The 17,980-nt window shown below is 39.8% G+C and overlaps 1 protein-coding gene and 1 long non-coding RNA gene across 2 annotated transcripts in view; both read left to right on the forward strand.

The window, feature by feature from the left end:
* LOC127977429 (uncharacterized) overlaps window positions 1-4,846 on the forward strand; it is a 56,754-nt gene extending 51,908 nt beyond the window's left edge. Inside the window, exons 8-9 of the long non-coding RNA XR_008158187.1 lie at window positions 2,159-2,353; window positions 4,405-4,846. This is a non-coding gene — a long non-coding RNA (uncharacterized LOC127977429). The remainder of the gene's footprint in view (window positions 1-2,158; window positions 2,354-4,404) is intronic.
* Window positions 1-17,980, forward strand: part of LOC127977424 (genetic suppressor element 1-like) — an 870,445-nt gene that overhangs the window by 658,629 nt on the left and 193,836 nt on the right. The window lies entirely within an intron of this gene.

Consider the following 17,980-nt stretch of genomic DNA (forward strand, 5'->3'; position numbering starts at 1 on the left):
GCCGTTGCTAAGGTACCCAGGGTGGTTGCTAGGGTAATCGGGGCGGTTGCTAGGGTGTTGCTTTGTGGTTGCTAGGGTACCCGGGGTGGTTGCTAGGGTGGTTGCTATGGTAACCTGGGTGGTTGCTAGGCAGTTGCTACGGTACTTGGGGTGGTTGCTAAGGTGTTGCTAGGCGGTTGCTAGGGTGTTTTGGCTGGTTGCTAGGCAGTTGCTATGGTCTCCTGGGTGGTTGCTATGATGTTACTAGGTGGTTGGTAGTTGTCACAGATGGTCACTATGTAGTTATTATAGAGTTCTTAGCCCATTTGAGCACTTAGCTAATCACTATTAGCATGTAGCTAATCACTGCTAGCATGACTAACATGTTGGAAGTCCAGTGTGCTAGCATGAGTCAAAAAATCCAACCGCCATGTCTGTACGATGTTCTGATGCAGAGATATAGGTCGTGCAAAACGGTTGCTAGGGTACTCCATTTGGTTGCTATGGAGTGGCTTGGCAGCTGCCAATGGTGATACTCCAAAGGCTGTTCGCCAATATAAACCAACTCCCATGCCTCTACGATGTTCTGATGCAGAGATATAGATCTTGCAAAACGGTTGCTAGGGTACTGTGTTTGGTTGCTAGGGAGTGGCCTGGCAGCTGCCAATGATGATACTCCATTGGTTGCTTGCTAATATAAACCAACCCCCATGCTTCTATGTCTTTCAGATGTTAAGATATCTCTCTTTACTTTGGGTTGCTAGGTAGCTCTTAATGGTTGCTAGGGCGTGGCTAGGTTGTCATGAAGGAGATACATGATTGGCCGTTTGCTTCCCGAGTCAAACGAGCCCACCCTCATGTTTCTATGACACTTCTATCTAAAGTTATTCATTTGATCTTTTTCAATGGAAGTCTATGGGGCTTGTTGCTATGGTGCTCTATATGGTTGCTAGGGCGTGGCTTGATAGATTCACAGTGATCCTGAGAGTCTGATTGGTTGCCTGATTCAAATGAGCCCACCCCCTTGTCTCTATGACATTGTGATCCAGAGTTATGTTCAATACAAAATCCCTATGTAATGTCCCATAGCAGGAAAAGTCCTCCCTATACTTTGTATTAGGGCCATTTTTGGGGGGCTCTCGCGCCCCAGGGGTACAACTTATACCCCACTGCGGGGTATGTTCTCGCACAGCCTCATAGCCTCTCCAAATGTGGAGATTCACGTGTTTCTGCGAAATTCCCTCTCGGAGCTATGATCCGTCAAAGTTGGCCGCAATGCATTGTCTATGCGATTTTTCGCCCGTTTTGTCGCCCGGTGTACGAACATCGTACGCCCGATCGCTTATAAAAGTCATAGCACACCATTCCCGATTAGGGCGCACGATTTGACGCCTGTTTCGTTGGTCTGTGACGAAAACTGCGGGACTAGTTACGCGCCGAAATTTGTACGGATCTAGAAGAATAATAATAATAAGTATGTGAGATAATAGTAGTAGTGCTTTGCCTCCGGCAAGCACCACTAACTAGAAGGTACATTTCCTGAAGAAAATGTGAGTGGTGCTTGCAGTGGCAAAACTCGCCCCTTTGTTGCTAAGGTGTGGTTGGTAGGACAATTGTTAAGGTACACTTGGTTGCTATGGTGGTTGCTAGGGTCCCCATGATGGTTGCTAGGGCCATTGCTAGGGTACCCAGGATGGTTGCTAGGGTAATCGGGGTGGTTGCTAGGGTGTTGCTATGCGGTTGCTAGGGTACCCGGGGTGGTTGCTAGGGTGGTTGCTAGGGTCCCCATGATGGTTGCTAGGGCCGTTGCTAAGGTACCCAGGGTGGTTGCTAGGGTAATTGGGGCGGTTGCTAGGGTGTTGCTATGCGGTTGCTAGGGTACCCGGGGTGGTTGCTAGGGCGGTTGCTAGGGTCCCCATGATGGTTGCTAGGGCCGTTGCTAAGGTACCCAGGGTGGTTGCTAGGGTAATTGGGGCGGTTGCTAGGGTGTTGCTATGTTGTTGCTAGGGTACCCGGGGTGGTTGCTAGGGCGGTTGCTATGGTAACCTGGGTGGTTGCTAGGCAGTTGCTACGGTATTTGGGGTGGTTGCTAAGGTGTTGCTAGGCGGTTGCTAGGGTGTTTTGGCTGGTTGCTAGGCAGTTGCTATGGTCTCCTGGGTGGTTGCTATGATGTTACTAGGTGGTTGGTAGTTGTCACAGATGGTCACTATGTAGTTATTATAGAGTTCTTAGCCCATTTGAGCACTTAGCTAATCACTATTAGCATGTAGCTAATCACTGCTAGCATGACTAGCATGTTGGAAGTCCAGTGTGCTAGCATGAGTCAAAAAATCCAACCGCCATGTCTGTACGATGTTCTGATGCAGAGATATAGGTCGTGCAAAACGGTTGCTAGGGTACTCCGTTTGGTTGCTATGGAGTGGCTTGGCAGCTGCCAATGGTGATACTCCAAAGGCTGCTCGCCAATATAAACCAACCCCCATGCCTCTACGATGTTCTGATGAAGAGATATAGATCTTGCAAAACGGTTGCTAGGGTACTGTGTTTGGTTGCTAGGGAGTGGCCTGGCAACTGCCAATGATGATACTCCGAAGTCTGCTTGCTAGTATGAATGATATAAACCAACCCCCATGCCTTTATGATATTCAGATTTGAAGATATCTCTCTATGCTTTTGGTCGCTAGGGAGGTCCAAATGGTTGCTAGGGCGTGGCTATGTAGTGCTGAAGGTGATTCGTGATTGGCCATTTGCCGCCCCGAGTCAAACGAGCCCACCCTCATGTTTCTATGACACTTCTATCCAAAGTTATTCATTTTAACTTTTTCAATGGAAGTCTATGGAGCTTGTTGCTATGGTGCTCTATATGGTTGCTAGGGCGTGGCTTGATAGCTTCATAATGATCATGAGAGACTGATTGGTTGCCTGATTCAAATGAGCCCACCCCCTTGTCTCTATGACATTGTGATCCAGAGTTATGTTCAATGCAAAATCCCTATGTAATTTCCCACAGTAGGAAAAACACATTGTTTCATGGGCGATCCCTCCCCATTGGCTTAGTATGGGGCAACTTTGGGGGGCTCTTGCGCCCCAGGGGTACAACTTATACCCCATTGCGGGGTATGATCGCGCACAGCCTGATAGCCTCTCCAAATGTGGTGATTCACATGTTTCTGCGAAATTCTCTCTCGGAGCTACGATCCGTCAAAGTTGGCCGTAATGCATTGTCTATGTGATTTTTCGCCCGTTTTTTCGCCCGGTGTACGAACATCGTACGCCCGATCGCTTATAAAAGTCATAGCACACCATTCCCGTATAGGCCGCACGATTTGACGCCTGTTTCGTTGGTCTGTGTCTAAAACTGCGGGACAAGTTACGCGCCGAAATTTTGGCGGAAGAAGAATAAGAATAAGAATAATAAGTATGTGAGATAATAGTAGTAGTGCTTTGCCTCCGGCAAGCACCACTAACTAGAATGTACATTTCCTGAAGAAAATGTGAGTGGTGCTTGCAGTGGCAAAACTCGCCCCTCTGTTGCTAAGGTGTGGTTGCTAGGGTACCCGGGGTGGTTGCTAGGGTGGTTGCTAGGGTCCCTATGATGGTTGCTAGGGCCGTTGCTAGGGTACCAAGGGTGGTTGCTAGGGTAATCGGGGTGGTTGCTAGGGTGTTGCTATTTGGTTGCTAGGGTACCCGGGGTGGTTTCTAGGGCGGTTGCTAGGGTCCCCATGATGGTTGCTAGGGCCGTTGCTAGGGTACCCAGGGTGGTTGCTAGGGTAATCGGGGTGGTTGCTAGGGTGTTGCTATGTGGTTGCTAGGGTACCCGGGGTGGTTGCTAGGGCGGTTGCTAGGGTCCCCATGATGGTTGCTAGGGCCGATGCTAGGGTACCCAGGGTGGTTGCTAGGGTAATCGGGGTGGTTGCTAGGGTGTTGCTATGTGGTTGCTAGGGTACCCGGGGTGGTTGCTAGGGTCCCCATGATGGTTGCTAGTGCCGTTGCTAAGGTACCCAGGGTGGTTGCTAGGGTAATTGGGGCGGTTGCTAGGGTGTTGCTATGTGGTTGCTAGGGTACCCGGGGTGGTTGCTAGGGCGGTTGCTATGGTAACCTGGGTGGTTGCTAGGCAGTTGCTACGGTACTTGGGGTGGTTGCTAAGGTGTTGCTAGGCGGTTGCTAGGGTGTTTTGGCTGGTTGCTAGGCAGTTGCTATGGTCTCCTGGGTGGTTGCTATGACGTTACTAGGTGGTTGGCTGTTGTCACAGATGGTCACTATGTAGTTATTATAGAGTTCTTAGCCCATTTGAGCACTTAGCTAATCACTATTAGCATGTAGCTAATCACTGCTAGCATGACTAGCATGTTGGAAGTCCAGTGTGCTAGCATGTCAAAAAATCCAACCGCCATGTCTGTACGATGTTCTGATGCAGAGATATAGGTCGTGCAAAACGGTTGCTAGGGTACTGTGTTTGGTTGCTATGGAGTGGCTTGGCAGCTGCCAATGATGAAACTCCAAAGGCTGTTCGCCAATATAAACCAACCCCCATGTCTCTACGATGATCTGATGCAGAGATATAGATCTTGCAAAACGGTTGCTAGGGTACTGTGTTTTGTTGCTAGGGAGTGGCCTGGCAACTGCCAATGATGATACTCCAAAGTCTGCTTGCTAGTATGAATGATATAAACCAACCCCCATGCCTTTATGATATTCAGATTTGAAGATATCTCTCTATGCTTTTGGTCGCTAGGGAGGTCCAAATGGTTGCTAGGGCGTGGCTATGAAGTGTTGAAGGTGATTCGTGATTGGCCATTTGCTACCCCGAGTCAAACGAGCCCACCCTCATGTTTCTATGACACTTCTATCCAAAGTTATTCATTTTATATTTTTCAATGGAAGTCTATGGAGCTTGTTGCTATGGCGCTCTCTATGGTTGCTAGGGCGTGGCTTGATAGCTTCATACTGATCCTAAGAGACTGATTGGTTGCCTGATTCAAATGAGCCCACCCCCTTGTCTCTATGACTATGTGATCCATAGTTATGTTCAATGCAAAATCCCTATGTAATTTCCCACAGTAGGAAAAACACATTGTTTCATGGGCGATCCCTCACCATTGGCTTAGTATGGGGCAACTTTGGGGGGCTCTTGCGCCCCAGGGGTACAACTTATACCCCATTGCGGGGTATGATCGCGCACAGCCTGATAGCCTCTCCAAATGTGGTGATTCACGTGTTTCTGCGAAATTCTCACTCGGAGCTATGATCCGTCAAAGTTGGCCGCAATGCATTGTCTATGGGATTTATCGCCCGATTTATCGCCCGCCGGACGAACATCGTACGCCCGATCGCTTATAAAAGTCATAGCACACCATTCCCGTATAGGCCGCACGATTTGACGCCTGTTTCGTTGGTCTGTGACGAAAACTGCGGGACTAGTTACGCGCCGAAATTTGTACGGATCTATAAGAAGCAGAATAATAATAAGTATGTGAGATAATAATAGTGATGCTTTGCCTCCGGCAAGCACCACTAATAATAAGTATGTGAGATAGTAATAGTGTTGCCTTGCCTCCGGCAAGCACCACTAATAAGTATGTGAGATAATAATAGTGATGCCTTGCCTCCGGCAAGCACCACTAATAATAAGTATGTGAGATAATAATAGTGATGCTTTGCCTCCGGCAAGCACCACTAATAAGTTTAAATAGAATATCAGTAAGTTGGCTCTCTCAAGCCAACTTAACTAGAATTAAAAGTTAGTGAACTAACTTTGATGTTGGCTTGGCCATCTTGGCCATGGGGCAAAAGAGCCACAGTACTTGTGTGCCCAACATTCTTGAGTTGCCCCGCTGCAAAAAAAAATAAAATAATAATACCATAAAAAATACACTTGCAACAGTCTTTTTCCATGGTCCCTTGCTGTTTTCTTTTTTAATAAAAAGCCTGGGCTATGATAACAGCTACGACAGGGTTGTCTAGCTGGATGTGAAATAAGTCATGCCTATTTTTCTCGTGTATGTATTTCACAGTCCTGTCACCGTCGCGTTGTGGGCAACGACACACTCGATAACTGAAACAATGCATTTTAAATCAAGGAGATCAAAAGGGGTCCAAGCACAATGGTGTGTATAGATGATGCAGTTACACAATGGACATGTATCTTTTCAAGTAAATTATGAGTCCTTTTGTGAGTACTATTATATGCACAACATGACAATAGATAACTATCAGTGTCCCTTCTTCACTTTTCAGTAATGTGTGATAACTTGATAAAAATATTGGCAATACTATTAAAATATGTTCAAATTTAATGATATCTAGGAGATGATGTTCAAGTCTTTGAACAGATGAGGTGTGCTATATTTTTTCTAACTTATTGGACTTACGGTTTTAATAAAAATAAATATTAAAAATCATAAAAATCCCATAGACTTTAATTGTCAGGATGTTCAGATGAGCCAAGCTCCAAATCCCATTAGACTCAATCAAAGTTAGCTTCTATGAACTATTTCTAATCAATGTAAACTCATTCAAACTCGTGTAATATTTCAAATTTATTTATGTGCATAAATAAAACATTTATAAATATTCATTATAATTTTTTATAAACTTCAATAAGGCCCAATATAGTAATAATGCTAAAACTATAATCTCCTAAATACCATTCAATTTGACTCTATTTTCACGTTGTGCATATAATAGTACTCATAGAAGGAATCATAATTTACTTGAAAATAGGATATTTATGTATTTATTTGTAAGAACTGCTTTGTCTCTAAATATATCTTGAAGTATTTAGTATTTATCCTGTGGCGCCATCGTGTGGACAACATACTGAAAGCAGCTGGTGAATGCAATCTCTTTTAATATTCAATCCAGCATCAATACCTACTTTCGATTTATTTCTCAATAGTTTATGTTCATGTGTTTTCGTTTATATTCGCCAAGTTATTATGAATTTTTAAATAATCGTGTACTTGATTTGCCCGATCTACCGATGAAAAGCCAGAGTCACTGTCCTCTGAAGCTGGAGAGATGGACTTTTTTTCCTTCCAGTATTCATAAGCTGTTATTGCGCTGATATTTCATTTTGCACACATACACAGCTCAAAAACACCTGAATTCTGCTCTTCTTGTGTTCTAATGGGTGGATTGTGTGAGACATAATTTATTAATGAGATCTGACCCGATAATAATAACATATGTTGGTTTAGCTTGTCAGTGTGAATGAAATGTGTATTTATTTGTCCGATCTCGCCCCAAAACACGGCTGTCATGTGACTTTTTTTCCCTTCACAATGTCAAATATTGCGTTTTGCACACATACACGGCTCAAAAACCCCTGGATTTTGCTCTCGCTGTGTTCTAAAGGGTGGATTGTGTGCATTCTGAATATATATTTTATTTTAAGATGCTCTTAAAAAATATATATAAATGACTTTACCACAGGGAACTACACTAACTTTTTCCACTGGTGGCTCTTATCAGTCACCACTTTTTCAGTTACTGGCACAAAACATGATTTGGTCGCCCAAATTATTTATAGTAATTACTGGATAAAAATGAACAATAATGAAACTGTATTGCATACAGATGTGCTTTTTGTTTTACTTGCCATCTTTTAAACCACATGCCTTGTTCTATTTCTTACAGTAGACACAGTGCATTGCTCTGTCTTGTAGCTGGGGTTAGAGTTGTACAGAAAGAAAGTATACTTGTAAAAAAAGAAACACTTAAGCAAAACATGGTCAGGTACCTAATTATTATTTTTTTTTTAATAAATTTCACTGGTAGCCTACAGTATAAAGAATTTTTGGGTATAATATTTCACAGATTTCACACACTATTTTGCCATACTCACTTACATAAATGAACTAGTGGCCTGCACCCACTAGCAAAACAATTCTATCTGATTTTTGGATTGACTTTGGATAAATTCTTGTACTACAAGGTAATTCAATCAAGAGCAGTGAGTGATTTACTTTCATTTTCATACATTAAAGAAACTGCAGCAGAGCTAGTGAATTAGGCGCGGTCGCCTTAAGAGACAAACGCATCCATTATAATGATACACATCCGGTTTTTTTTGCAACTCTTTACTTTGACTTAAGACATAAACACATAATCTTTCGAACACATTTTCCAACACGGGTATTTCGACATATTTTGTATGTACTTGTTGTCGGTACAAAAGCAAGAAGACTTTGAGACGATTCTCTGCTTGCTCCCTGAACACCAGAACACCGCGCTGCTGAATTGAGCTCTTTCGCTTTTCGCTCTTTTTTTCTGTTTATTTAAACTGCGATTCGTATTTGTTCGTTCAGGTGCAGGAGGACGTGAACGTCCTGAACGAGAGCTCAGTTCAGTGTTGCTGTTCGCGAGACGCGGCTCTCTCTCGCACCGAACACAGCGCGAGTCACCAGCTGCTCAGTTCAGCTTTCCCACAGCGCGGGGCTGAAGCCAACTCGATGTGTTGAATGCTCGGAGCACGTTATAAAACGTATTCTTAAAATACACATTTCTGTTTTAATAAATGCTCATATTAAATCATAGCATAACACATAAGTAGGTACAAAAATAATCAGTGATGCAAATGCTGATGCATTTTTGCAATGATGCAAAAAAACATTTTTGTCGCAGTGTAGCTCCCTGCTTTACCATGTTATGCAACGCTGAGCATCGCAGACTTTCAGTCTGACAGAGAAATCTCACAAGCACATATAAACACTCATTTTCATGTGTATAATATATTCTTCTAATTGTTTTGTGCCGTTTCGCTGCAGTGTTTTCATGTGAAGGCTGTAAATGTGGACTTCAAGTGTTCAGAGAAATACATCGCGAGCTCGCGGACATTTGGCTGGCGCGAAAATATCATGTTATTACTTTAAACAGTTCAGAAACATCTGAATTTAGCTCTTGGTGTGTTCTAACGGGTAGATTGCGTGCAATCGCCGATATAATTTAATAATAAAAGGTCTTAAATAAGAATAAATTCGCTCGTTGTGAGCTCCGTGGAGACAGCCTGAGCTGAGCAGCAGCTGATTCTTCTCTCGTCTTTCTGACTGATCTCTGACCAGAAATAAATTATTAATGAGCCCTAACCCCTGTAATAATCAGATATGTTGGTTTAGCTTGTCAGTTTGAAGGAAATTGTATTATTTAGTTGTATTTTTAACGGTTTAAAAGTGAAACGAAACCCGACTCCTCCCCTAAATCTCATTGCAACTGTAGGGGCGCAATTTTTCTCAGACAATGTAAGTCTATGGGTAATTAATTTTGACATTTAAAAATTAATTAAAAAAAAACTTTAAGTCTGATCAGTCTGAAAAGATATAGCACACACCACCGCTCTTTCCCGCAGGTGTCTGCCGAGTTTGGGGCTTGTGGCTTTAAAGCCCTAGGAGGAGTAGCGTACAGAATTTCTGTCAGAAAAATAATAATAAGAAAAAAAAGAAGAAGTTTAAATAGCATAACAGTATGTTGGCTTGTTGCCAAGCCAACATAATAAGTTTAAGACGGATTTCAGTAAGTTGGCTTTCTCAAGCCAACTTAACTAGAATTAAAAGTTAGTGAACTAACTTTGATGTTGGCTTGGCCATCTTGGCCATGGGGCAAAAGAGCCACAGTACTTGTGTGCCCAACATTCTTGAGTTGCCCCACTGGAAAAAATAAAAAATAATAATACCATAAAAAATACACCTGCAACAGTCTTTTTCCATGGTCCCTTGCTGTTTTGTTTTTTAATAAAAAGCCTAGGCTATGATAACAGCTACGACAGGGTTGTCTAGCTGAATGCGAAATAAGTCATGCAAAAACCATAATCTCCTAAATACCATTCAATTTAATGTTATTTTAATAGTACTGACAACATATTTTAAGTTATCACACTACTGAAAAATTAAAGAAGGGGCACAATATATAGTATACTTCGGTGAGTCAAGAGCCAAACAAAAAGTCCTGTTTCATTACAAAATACTGTAACTTTTATAAACTTTATACTATCACCACAAAATTTGTATTAATATTTATTAAAAAAATAAATATTTCATAAAACTGAAACTTAAATATATTATTTCTATAGGCTATACAAAACAGAAACGAAAAAAGACTAAATAATAAGGCTGAATAAGCTGATCTATAGCATGTTAAATGGTGGTTGCCTGTCTATGAATGGTACACCCCTCTAAGCACACAGAAGTGGTTTGACCCAAGTCCTCAGCAGCCAATGACACTGACCTGTTCAAACTGATTTTTAAGGCATACTTCATGTGTATTTCACGTGTATTTAAAACGTGAAATACACGTTAAATACACACTGATTTTTCACGAGTAAACAACACGTATTTAATGCTTTAAATACGTGTTGTCTACACGTGAAATACCACGTATTTAACGTGTTGTTGACGCGTTAAAATTCACGTGTATTTGACCCTCTTGGCCTTCCATACACATTAGATAAAATGAAGGGAGACGTGAAAAAAGGACATCGCGTACTTTATCACAGAATATTTGTTCGGCAGCACTTGTTTAGTTTAAAAGTAGACATGTCAAGCTTTATATAGATATATCTCTCATGTCTCTTCGTTGAGTATTCATAGAGTTAAAGTTAATTTTAATGACGTGTTTGTAAATGAAGATCAGCGCAGACAAGGCTGAAGACAGCACACCTTGTTTGTTATCTTTATTTTATAAGTGCACAAAGTTTTGTTGTTATTATGTTTGTATCCAAAAAAAGAAGACCCTTTACAGATTCGATTGATGTATTGCTCTTATCTGTACGATTAAAACTGAAAATGTAATTTAAGTAATTGTCAGGGTTATCAGCAGAAAATGACTCAAAGCGCGTATATGCGTTAATCGACTCCAGAGTTAAAAGGCTGTCGTGACTTTTTTCCTTCCATTATTCATAAGCTGTATCACGCTGTCAAATTATGTCATTTTGCACACATAAACATATCAAAAACACCTGAATTCTGCTCGTTGTGTTCTAATGGGTGGATTAGTGCTGTGATATTATTTTTGGAATCTCTTAAAAAATGCTGATGAAGTGCTCATTTCTCTCTCGTCTTTCTCTCTGTTCTTTGGTCAGAGACATAATTATGTTGGCTTGGCAACAAGCCAACATACTGTTATGCTATTTAAACTTCTTCTTCTTCTTCTTCTTCTTTTTTTTCTTATTATTATTTTTCTGACAGAAATTCTGAACGCTACTCCTCCTAGGGCTTTAAAGCCACAAGCCCCAAACTCGGCAGACACCTGCGGGATAGAGCGGTGCTGGTTGCTATATCTTTTCAGACTGATCAGACTTAAAGTTTTTTTTTATTAATTTTTAAATGTCAAAATACATTACCCATAGACTTACATTATCTGAGAAAAATTGCGCACCTAGTTGCAATACCCGAAATTAAGGGAGGAGTCGGCCGGGTTTCGTTTCACTTTTAAACCGGTTAAAAATACCAAGTAAATAATACAATTTCCCTCAAACTGACAAGCTAAACCAACATATCTGATTATTACAGGGGTCAGGGCTCATTAATAATTGATTTCTGGGCCGAGAGCAGTCAGAAAGATTAGAGAAGAATCACTGCTGCTGTCTCAACGGAGCTTACAACGAGCGAATTCATTCTTATTTAAGACCTTTTAAAACGGCGATTGCACGCAATCCACACGTTAGAACACACCAAGAGCTAAAATCAGATGTTTCTGAACTGTTTAAAGTAATAACATGATATATTCGCGGCAGCGCAACTGCCCGCGAGCTCGCGATGTATTTCTCTGAACACTTGAAGAGAATTTACAGCCTGTCACATTAAAACACTGCAGCGAAACGGCACAAAACAATTAGAAGAATATATTATACACATGAAAATGAGTGTTTATATGTGATTGTGAGATTTTATCTGTCAGGCTGAACCTCACAACAATTGTTATCCATCGTCACAACATGGTAAAGTCATTTATATATATTTTTTAAGAGCTTCTTAAAATAAATATTCCTGCGAATGCACACAATCCACCAATTAGAACACACTAAGAGAAAAATCCAGGGGTTTTTGAGCCGTGTATGTGTGCAAAATGCAATATTTGACATCGCGAAGGGAAAAAAAAGTCACATGACAGCCGCGTTTAGGGCGAGATCAGACAAATAAATAGGCTACACATTTCATTCACACTGACAAGCTAAATCAACATATGTTATTATTACCGGGTCAGATATCTCATTAATAAATTATGTCTCTGACCAAAGAACAGAGAGAAAGACGAGAGAGAAATGAGCACTTCATCAGCATTTTTTAAGAGATTCCAAAAATAATATCACAGCACTAATCCACCCATTAGAACACAACAAGAGCAGAATTCAGGTGTTTTTGATATGTTTATGTGTGCAAAATGACATATAATTTGACAGCGTGATACAGCTTATGAATACTGGAAGGAAAAAAGTCACGACAGCCTTTTAACTCTGGAGTCGATTAACGCATATACGCGTTTTGAGTCATTTTCTGCTGATAACCCTGACAATTACTTAAATTACATTTTCAGTTTTAATCGTACAGATAAGAGCAATACATCAATCGAATCTGTAAAGGGTCTACTTTTTTTTGGATACAAACATAATAACAACAAAACTTTGTGCACTTATAAAATAAAGATAACAAACAAGGTGTACTGTCTTCAACCTTGTCTGTGCTGATCTTCATTTACAAACACGTCATTAAAATGAACTGTAACTGAACTGAATACTCAACGAAGAGACATGAGAGATATATCTATAAAAAGCTTGACATGTCTACTTTTAAACTAAACAAGTGCTGCCGAACAAATATTCTGTGATAAAGTACGCGATGTCCTTTTTTCACGTCTCCCTTCTAATGTGTATGGAAGGCCAAGAGGGTCAAATACACGTTAAATACGTGTATTTCACGCGTAGACAACACGTATTTAAAGCGTTAAATACGCGTTGTTTACTCGTGAAAAATCAGCGTGTATTTAACGTGTATTTCACGTTTTAAATACACGTTAAATACACGTGAAATACACGTGAAGTATGCCTTAAAAATCAGTTTGAACAGGTCAGTGTCATTGGCTGCTGAGGACTTGGGTCAAACCACTTCTGTGTGCTTAGAGGGGTGTACCATTCATAGACAGGCAACCACCATTTAACATGCTATAGATCAGCTTATTCAGCCTTATTATTTAGTCTTTTTTCTTTTCTGTTTTGTATAGCCTATAGAAATAATATATTTAAGTTTCAGTTTTATGAAATATTTATTTTTTAATAAATATTAATTAAAATTTTGTGGTGATAGTATAACGTTTATAAAAGTTACAGTATTTTGTAATGAAACAGGACTTTTTGTTTAGCTCTTGACACACCGAAGTATACTATATATACTGTCCCTTCTTTAATTTTTCAGTAGTGTGATAACTTAAAATATGTTGTCAGTACTATTAAAATAACATTAAATTGAATGGTATTTAGGAGATCATGGTTTTTGCATGACTTATTTCGCATTCAGCTAGACAACCCTGTCGTAGCTGTTATCATAGCCTAGGCTTTTTATTAAAAAAGAAAACAGCAAGGGACCATGGAAAAAGACTGTTGCAGGTGTATTTTTTATGGTATTATTATTTTTTATTTTTTGCAGCGGGGCAACTCAAGAATGTTGGGCACACAAGTACTGTGGCTCTTTTGCCCCATGGCCAAGATGGCCAAGCCAACATCAAAGTTAGTTCACTAACTTTTAATTCTAGTTTATTAATGAGATATCTGACCCGGTAATAATAACATATGTTGATTTAGCTTGTCAGAGTGAATGAAATGTGTAGCCTATTTATTTGTCTGATCTCGCCCCAATCGCGGCTGTCATGTGACTTTTTTTCCCTTCGCGATGTCAAATATTGCATTTTGCACACATACACGGCTCAAAAACCCCTGGATTTTTCTCTTTTCTCTTTTTAGCTTGTCAGTTTGAGGGAAATTGTATTATTTACTTGGTATTTGTAACCGGTTTAAAAGTGAAACGAAACCCGACTCCTCCCTTAATCTCGGTTATTGCAACTAGGGGCGCAATTTTTCTCAGATAATGTAAGTCTATGGGTAATGTATTTTGACATTTAAAAATTAATTTAAAAAGAACTTTAAGTCTGATCAGTCTGAAAAGATATAGCAACCAGCACCGCTCTATCCCGCAGGTTTCTGCCAAGTTTGGGGCTTGTGGCTTTAAAGTCCTAGGAGGAGTAGCGTTCAGAATTTCTGTCAGAAAAATAATAATAAGAAAAAAAAGAAGAAGTTGCCAAGCCAACATAACTAGATAAAAAAGTTCGTCAAGACAAACTTTAAGTTGGCTTGAGAAAGCCTGGCCAGAAAGTTTAAAGTTTAAAATTTAATTTTAAGTTAAGTTAAAAAGTTTGTTAATTGCTATGCAGTTGTTAGGGTGCCCAGAGTGGTTGCTAAGGTGTTGCCATGCGGTTGCTAGGGAACCCATAGTGGTTGCTAGGGTGTTGCCATGCAGTTGCTAGGGTACTCTGAGTGGTTGCTATGGTGTTTCCATGCGGTTGCTAGGGTACCCTGAGTGGTTGCTAAGGTGTTGCTATGCGGTTGCTAGGGTCCCCCGGAGTGGTTGCTAAGGTGTTGCTATGCGGTTGCTAGGGTACCTTGAGTGGTTGCTAAGGTGTTGCTATGCGGTTGCTAGGGTATCTGGGATGGTTGCTAGGGTGTTGCTATAGCAGCGTGTTGGTAGTTCAAGCCATGTTGCCAAGCCAACATAATAATAATAATAATAATAATAATAATAAGATTAAAAATAGTAGATCAGTAAGTTGGCTTTTTCAAGCCAACTTAATAACAAAAGAGGGAAGACTTCACTCTATCGACTTCAAATGGGTGTGGCTCAGTCATTTTATGTCAGATTCCAACAAATCATCAAGGTCTTTTAGTGGATAATGTAATTTTTTTTTTAAGTATTTATTATTATGTCAACAACGCATGCGCAATGTTTCATATGGTATGTCAAGTGTAAACGCATAAATCGGATATGGGTCACAATTGAAAGAACTTGTAAACGGACAGCCAAAAAAAAATCAGAATTGGGCATCAAGACCTGTAATGTAAATTGCAGTAAATGCAGTAAGTGTGGCTTCAGAGAGACAGGAGGGGAATGCCCCTCTTAGGTGACTAGAGGAAGAGTTTGTGTGGGGGAGAGTCATTTCTAGACTTCCGTTTTATTATCTAAATGTTTTTTTCCAGTCTATGGATTGTTCAGTCAGTATTTGTTTTTTACAAATGTATAGCCTAATTTAGTTGCACAGTATATTACACATGGCACAAGGTAGTTTTATTTCTTTTTTTTATTTACATATATTCATGTTATTTGAAAAAATATTTTAAGAAATTATCTGTTCATGTTATGGAGGAAATAACAGTGCATGTAGGGTAGTGCTGGGCGGTATACCGGTTCATACCGAAAACCGGTATATATTTTAGTTTATGATATAAATTTTTAATATACCACCATACCGGTGTATTTAATTACTCAAAGTTCAGAACGAATGTTATGCTGCTACTTGGCCGCGCGACACTCTTTCAGACAGACCCTTTACAATGTTGCACTTCTAAGCAGCGACTGCAAGACGTGGTGAGGGTAAACTCAGCAGTGCTCCGCAGTTACGTTATAATGTCTGTTTCACACATAGTCCGTCTGCAGTGCGTATTAACAGATTCCAGCTGCATGAGGTTGTGGTCCGTCATTGCGTTCCAGGAGCGGTGCGTCTGCAACAGTGCAACAATTGTTTACATATGCTACTGAGTCTATTTTTGCTGTGTTGTAAGGCGCTGAATTAAAGTGATATCCCATTTTTCACAGGAAAAATTAACATGGACAGACATGGAAACGCAGTCATTTCACAATAAATGTATGCTAATTAAAACCTACAGTGTTTCAGACGCAACACATGGGTTTTTGACTTGAAGAAAAAATAACTTTTAGATAAACAAGGAAAACAATACAATTGTTCACTTTAATGGAAGCAGAAAAAAAAAGTTCATTAAGACCCGTGGGATTGCTTGTGAAAAAGATTTAAATGCAAAATGCACAAGACTGTTTCTGTCTGTGGTGTTAATTTTAAATATTTTAACAAGAAAAGTAATAGGCTAATTATTATGTTTAAATGTTTTGCAGCTTGCTTGAGCAGCTTATTATACAAACCTAGAAGTAAAATTCCTGAATAATGCATTGTTTATATTTATTGAGTTTAAACTAATGTCTATAACTATGAAAGATTGTTACTGTTACAGACGGAGTATGTGTGAAACAGGCGTTACAGCCAAAAAGAGGAGCCGGGTCTGTTGTTTGGAGGTTTTTTGGTTTCCAAAAATCAAACGTCGACCAAACATCCATTTTATGCAAGTGCTGTTGGGCTAAAATTCTGGCCAAAGGCGACAACGCGAGCGATTTGCTCCAGCACCTTAGCAGCAAGCACGTCTTTGAATATCAACCAGCAGAAAATGCATTGTACACCTGATTATGCATGAAAAAAAAAAAAAAAAAAAAACCGTCATAAACCGGAAAAACGCCATAATTTTGAAAAAAAAAACTGTGATATCAAATTTTGGTCAAACTGCCCAGCACTAATGTAGGGGGTGTGGCATCAATAGCCCTGCAGTAAGCTGTGTGCATGTGAGTGAGCAATGTGTAGGTTAGAAATTAAATCAACTGAAATTGCATTAAATCAGGTTGTTTTAACCAAGATTATGCTGCAATACATTTTCTCAAGTACATTTAAGTACCCAGTTCCTGCAGTATTGCTAATTTTAAGTTTATTCCCATTCATTCCTGTTAACGCCCATATATTCCTGTTAATTTCCATGGAAAGTTTTCAGTCTTAAAATTTCCCGGAAATTTTGCAACCCTACAAACAAACAAGACCACAATCAAAACCCATTGTGTCAAATTGATATAGGTTAATGCAATAAAAAGTTATTAACATTTTTATAAGTGTAATTATTCATGGTTATTGAATGGTTAATTACTTTTGACCAATAGGTGGCACTCTTACCAAAATTATGTGGCATGGTCAGTGTGAAGTGGCGATGCCACATACAACGTTTGGTGCAAATATGTCAAAGCGTTGCAGAGATACAGCCTCAAATGCATTTTGGCACCCTTACAGCAAATTCGTTGATGCGCTAAATGAGAATCATAACTTTTTGCCAGCATGGTCTGAAGATGATCCATGTCAAATTTTGTGAAAATCGGACTAACGGTCTAGGAGGAGTTTGAAAAAAGTAGATTTACAACGTTAATCAAAATGGCGGACAGGGCTTTCAGATTTCCTACTAAAAAATTGGTATGTCTATTGTCGGCAGAACCCAAGGAATATTTCGAGATCAGTTTCATTACAATAGCCTAATGCAATTAAAAATTATTAGCATTTTTGGAAATTTCATAATTGAAGGTTAATGAATGGTTAATTACTCTTGGCCAATAGGTGGCGCTGTTACCAAATTGATGTGGCATGGTCAGTGTGAGGTGACAATGACACATAGAAAGTTTGGTGCAAATATGTCAAAGCTTTGTTGAGATACAGCCTCAAATGCATTTTGGCATTCTTCCAGCAAATTTGTTGATGCGCTTAATGAGAACCGTTTCATATATCGACACGAAATCCATAACTTTTGGCCAGTGGGGTCTGAAGATGATCCACGTCAAATTTGGTGAAAATCGGACTAACGGTCTAGGAGGAGTTCAAAAAAGTAGATTTTCAACTTTATTCAAAATGGTGGACAGGAAGTATGGCAAATTTTGGAATAATTAGATTCTATGTTCTCGGCAGCACACAAAGAATATTGCGATACCATTTTCATTTCAATAGTCTAATTTATTCAAAAGTTATTAGCATTTTTTAGATATTTCATTATAACTCTTGACCAAACTTTTTGAATACCTTCAGAGCATGGAGCTGAATATTTTTGTAATTATTTTCGTAATGATACAGTAATGCGTTCAAAAAATAC

This window comes from Carassius gibelio, chromosome B18 (genome assembly GCF_023724105.1).
Source record: "Carassius gibelio isolate Cgi1373 ecotype wild population from Czech Republic chromosome B18, carGib1.2-hapl.c, whole genome shotgun sequence".
NCBI lineage: Eukaryota > Metazoa > Chordata > Actinopteri > Cypriniformes > Cyprinidae > Carassius > Carassius gibelio.